This window comes from Hemiscyllium ocellatum, chromosome 1 (assembly GCF_020745735.1).
Source record: "Hemiscyllium ocellatum isolate sHemOce1 chromosome 1, sHemOce1.pat.X.cur, whole genome shotgun sequence".
In the NCBI taxonomy this organism is placed as follows: Eukaryota; Metazoa; Chordata; class Chondrichthyes; order Orectolobiformes; family Hemiscylliidae; genus Hemiscyllium; species Hemiscyllium ocellatum.
The window spans coordinates 159,174,107-159,180,106 of NC_083401.1; the positions used below are offsets into that span (position 1 = coordinate 159,174,107).

At 40.4% G+C, this 6,000-nt stretch overlaps 1 protein-coding gene across 2 annotated transcripts in view; it reads right to left on the minus strand.

Moving 5' to 3' along the window:
- The window catches only part of smad1 (SMAD family member 1), a 92,916-nt gene extending 87,326 nt beyond the window's left edge, over positions 1-5,590 (minus strand). For both annotated transcript variants that reach the window (XM_060827147.1, XM_060827138.1), the window contains exon 1: positions 5,515-5,590. The gene's annotated coding sequence lies outside the window, so the exon portion shown is untranslated. The remainder of the gene's footprint in view (positions 1-5,514) is intronic.
- Positions 5,591-6,000: the final 410 nt, after the last annotated feature.

The following is a 6,000-nucleotide window of genomic DNA, read 5'->3' on the forward strand; positions in this document are numbered from 1 at the left end:
GGTGCAAAGTGGTACTATTATGCATTGTAGTGAAGGGAGCAAATCTTGAAAGGTGATGGATAGAGTGCCATTCAAGCAGATTGCTTTGTCCTGGTTAGTTCTTAGAGTGTTTTTGAAGCTTTATTCATCTAGGCAAGTATTCTAACATACTCCTGATTTGTGCCTTGAATATGGTGACCATGTATGGGGACCCAGGAGTCAGTCACCATGAAAGCCCAAGCCTCGGCTGTTCTTGTCATCACAGTATTTACATGGCTTGTTACAGTTCAGTTTCTGTTAAATGAATCCCCCCCCTCCTCCCCAAGATACAGATGGTGGAGAATTCAATATTAATGCCATTGAACTTCAAGGGTTGATAGTTACATTCTCTATTTGGAGATAGTAATTCCCAGACTTGTGGCCACATTTATAAAGACTAAATCTGAATGACATCTAGGTATTGCTACACATAAACAGGAGCTACTTCATTAGACAGAGTAAAACAGGGTAAAAAAATTATTATTCAATATATGTAATGCGGGGGTACAAACTAAATCTGAATCTTATAGGTATAGCTCCACAGATGCTCACAATCTTTCGTATTTCTCCCTTATACAAGTTGCCAGGGAATGTAAACAATCTTTAAACTGCAGAATCATAGCTGAAAATAACCACACCTGGTCACATGCAAAGATCAAGGGACAGCAATCATGAATAGCACATGGCTGATTCTTCCCTTAACACAAACACTACAACCAATCATAACGTCTCATAAATATCAGAGGTGAGATCACTTGAAGAATGAAAATTCAAACCTTCCTCATTTGTATGGCTGAGTTTCACATCATGTGTTACAGTACCTACTACTCCATTGACAAAAGAAACATTTAATACTCTCAAAATAAGGGATAAACCTTAACATCTCAGTCCCAATGTTTGTCCCTTATTGCTTCATTCATAGGGTAGCAAAATTTTAGAATTCCCTGCCCTAAAGGGTTGTGGAAGTCAGTAATTAAGTACATTCAAGACAGATTCATGGAGTTCTAGATATTAATGATATCAAGGTACATAGTGCAACAAAATTATGTTTCAGAAAATGATCAGCCACAATTAAGAATGCTAGACCAAAGCTGAACAGTCTAATCCTACGTTCCAAACAAATGAAGATGATCAATACCCAACACAGGTCAGGTATGGTTCAGTAGAGAAGGCTAGCACAACTCAAAAGAGCATGGGTTCAAGTTCCACTCGAAGATCACCAGGTCAAATTTTAAGCTGACTTTCAAAGGAGTGCTGCACCTTTACGATGAAATATTAAACCAAGGACCCTCAGACAAGTGTAGAAACAAATCCCACGGCACTACTATATTTCAAACATTTAACTATCAAAACAGTAAAAATAAATTATCTGGTCTTTATCACATTGATGTTTGTGGGTGCTGGCAATACAGAAATTATCTAGATTTCAAACATTTAACTACATTTTGTAAGAACCTGATTGGCTGGTAGATGATGTGATCATGAAAAGGGCTTATGCAGCACTAGCTCCAACAATTTCACTCTCTTCCAAAATCAGTACAATAACAGCAAGGAAAGTTTTTTACCTTCATTGCTAGGCCATATACAGCAAAAGAGCAAAGAGGAGGAAGGTGGCTTGCCACCAGTCCTATTAACTGACCATAAAACTGTAAAAGGGTACGTGCCCATGCACTATACAATAACAAACAAATGATCAAATGTATCTTTCCTTTTATTGGTAATAGGGTATGGCAAGGATACACATAAAATTTCAAGTTTACAACACAAAGTAGTACGTAACACTATGTATTGCAAACCAATTTACCATATCTTGAAGTTCTATTCTTCATGAACGGTACAAAGGCATCAGTGGACTTTGTCAGCACTTTAGAACATCAAAGCTGAGTTGATTCCATTTTCAAACAAAATACACATTTCTAACAGCAAAAATACAATAGTTAGAGCTGCAATTCCAACTGGAATGTACCCTTTCTAGTCGAGGCATAGCTCGACCAAATGCTGTGGATAAGCCATTGTAATCAAAATACGAACCTAACCCAGGTTATTCCTGATCTGTATGGTTTATTACTACAGCCAACTCTGCATTATCTAATCACTAAGATGTGACAGAAATAAGATTTCAATGTCACTCGTGCAGCTATTCCTGCCAGTTTTACAATGACAGGTCATTAGTGTTGTATTTATAAAGACCGAGCTGACTGTACTATTCAGCACAAGAAGCTGCCCGATAATCACTAATGAATGAGACTCAAAGTGTTCTATCCAACTTCAAATCATACTCAAATACTGCTGACAATAATGCTTAGAAGGACAGCAGTATTTTCTCCAGAAAGTGGAATTCAGAATCTTAAAAATATAAAAGCATTTATTGAGACAGGTTGGAACATACATGATATAGAACTGGAGGATGCTTTCATTTCAAACAAAGATTAAAAAGAAAATGTTTGTTAAAATTAAAATCAAAATCCTTGTACAAGATGGTGGCAGAGTAGGACGCTCCAACCCAAGCCCATATGCTCCACCCTTCTCTTATTTTTTTTACTCAGTGCTTTTCTGATGTTATTCTTTTTCTCCTCCTCTTCGACTCTTAGCCTCCAACGATGATCCCCAGGCTCTGGTGAACAACGATTCCCAGCCTTCTCTAGCAGTGACCTCCCAATTTGGTGTGGCGACCTTCCGGCATAGTATATCGCCAGCACAGTATAACACCAGCACTGTGTGGAGCCAGGACCACTGCAGACTGGAAGCTAGCTGCCAGCCTGGTTTGCTGCACTGAACTTTTATTTCTGTTGTGCTGGGCATTTTATATCAGTATTGACTAAACCTCATAGCTAAGGAAGCTGTGCCTAGGTACTTTTATATCTAATTGGCAATGTATAAACTTTTCACTATACTCATTGAGTACATGTGGCAACAAAAGGTTATTGTATTCTATTCATTTAAATATGCAGGTAGTGTGGCTGGTCAACATTTGACTTAGCTTGTCTGAGTGAAAGTTTTGAACCTCTGTTTTCTAAATTGACCTGCCCAGAGATATTATCATCAAGGTGGGACTTGAACCTGGGTCTCTTGGTTCAGATGTGGTGCGCCAAGCTCAGTACAAGAGTTTTTCCAACCATTAAGCAGCGTCACAGACGAGGAACAGGGTCTTAATAGTGCTTATCTTATTTGAGTAATTTCTTTCAATTTCCCACCTGGACTATCTGGTTCCTTTGTTCCTCAAAAACTATAGACTAACTTGTACTATTATTTCCAGCTGTGCGTTATATTAACATAAAAACTTTAAATGGAAACAAGGGCAGTCAGAATGTGCAAGAATACTTACATTTAGAATAAAGGGAACAGAATTTAATTCTGGTTTATAACTTAGGCCTCATTGTAAATTATTTCTTAAGATGTTTTCCCAAAGTGGTGCGATATTCAGAAGGTGAATAATGCACATTATAATTTGTTTGAAATAATATTCTCTAGATTAGTGTTATTACCAATCAGCTATAGTCAACACACTTGCAGAATTCAATTCTGATATAATTTAATGTAAATTAGTTAGATTATTTCTGCAAATGAAAGTTCATCTAACACACCCTTAAATAGAAGTGAGTGAAAAAATTAAACCAACAGTTGTCATAATCCTAAATCTACAGGAATCAAATAATTACATAAGCAAAGAGACGTAGAAACTATTAAAGTACGATTGCACTGTTTGCAAAGCTGAGTTTTCTTTCCTGTGCTTTAGCCATTGAACAGGCAATTTCAGTTCCGATTTAAATCTCAAATATTCATGGGAAACTATTGCAGAATATATTAAAATGTGTTCTCCAAATGAAAACTCTAATTTCTGTTCTGAATTTAAATCTTAAGATGTTTTTAAAGCAAACAATAACCCACTGCCACATACAAACATATGAAATCTAACTTGAGGTATCGTTCAAAGGGCTGACATTAATGACAAAAATGGTCTTAATTTTTTTTAAAAACTTTCAGGACACTAATTTCCTGACAACAGGAAAACAAAACCATTGGTGCAAAGTTTGTAATGGTGGTAAAAAGTAATTGAATATTAACATTTCTTTTAAAACATCCAGACAAGGACCTTTTTTGTCCTTTTGGTAACTCAATCCCTGCGTTGAACTGATTCTTGTCAAAATGCCAAGAAGGATGTATGGCAGATAATGCACCAGCACAGAGAAAAATGTTGCACAGATAAAAGAAACATACTGCACACATTACATTTATCAAAATATGCTAACCCACAGAGGGCATTTCAGCCACGTCCAAGAGTACCTGTCATTTACAGCAGATTACTAAACAGGACACATGAAACTGATCCAGGGCAAAAAGCTCTTGGCAAGCTAACTTTAGAAGATATCTCCTTTACACCCAAGCAAATACTAACGATTCCCCCTTAGAACGTGAGCAGAGCAGCTACTTCGATATTTTCTGAACCAGTATTTTAACTAAACAATCAAACACTTTCAACACAGCATCGTTCGTACTGAAGCTTCCTAGCTCGACCCGAGTGTTCGTACAATTTTAATCTCGGCGTTTCTGTTTTTCTGAAGAGTCGCTGGTCAGAATTAGCTCGATTTCAGTACGTGGGGGGAGGGAAGAGAGAGTGAAACGCGGCCACATTTGAGACCTTCCTCGGTTCACCCGGTGGTGATGGGTGAGGAAGGAGAAGAAACGCGGCACATTTGGAGACCTTCAAATGGAAGTGGAAGTCGAGGATTCAAGAAGATGGAGGTGGGAGGGGGAGAGAAAGAGAGAGAGAGACGGTGGTTCCAAGAGATTCGCACCAGAAAAAATAGTCGGATTTTTAAAAACAAATTAAATCACGTCCACGGACTCTTAATCAACTATCACGACACGAGAGAGAAAAACAAAACCACCGCTCCAAGAATTTTAAAGCTCCGTTAACTTAAAAGCTTATGGCGCTCGCGCACACCAAAATTATTAAAACCATCTTCGCCTCGGTGCAAACCTCAGTGAGGAAGGGGGGGGACGTTATCCCGTCGCCGGGACGAGGCCGCGAAGGAGAGCAAGGCAGATCCGCCGCACTTTTGTAAACATATAAAAAGAGGAGGGGAGGAAAACTTTTCGCAGCGGATCACCACACGGCGCTGCAGTTTCAGCCAAACCCCCCCCCCCCCCACAAGAAGAAAGATTCACCCCCGAGGCGAGTTCAAGAAACTAAGACTCAACAACAACATTTAAACAATAAAAAAAACTCCGTCGAAGTTTTCCCCCCCCCGGTGGTTGGTGAGTTGACCGTCGGGCGGACCCGCTCCGCTTTCTCTCTCTCTCTTACCCCGGTGACGCCATGTTGTCCTAAAAAAAAAGTACTCCTCAAGGGGGGGGGGGGGGGGATCATGGCGATAACTTTCCCTCTGTCCAAAAACAAAACCGCGCCTCCCGTCCCACGCCGCTCGAGAGGCGAGCGGTCGTCGAAGAGGGCTGACGACGCCTGCCGCAGTGACCGGTTGGCGGTGTTCCTACCTGAACGCCACCCGCTCGCCCTCAGCCGCCGCCGCCAGCTCCTGCCGCTCGCGCTCCATCGGTCGCACTTTCAACAGCCGCATCACACACACATAGAGCGCGAGCCCCGGCGTCAGGCAGGCTGCGACTGCTCACCGCGCCTATGGATCAGCCCGCCGGACCAGCCGCACTATTTCCCCAACCTCTTCCAACAGCAGAGTCAAGCTGTTCAACTCTTTAGACCCTTCACTCAAATTCTTATGTTTTCCTCCTCTAACCTTATTCATCTTTTATTTTAAGTTCATTCAGTAGGTATTTATACCGGCTCCTTATTTTACTTTTTCTTTCCCCACTTTTGCGATTTCTTTGATGTATTTTCATTTTTTTTCATTTCTGCAAGAGTTAATTCCTCACTGCATGTAAGATATTGTTACCAGAGAACCCGTTCTGAAGGAAGGTCGATGGAGCCGAGAAGTTAACTCTGGTTTCTCTTTACAGGAAGAACAC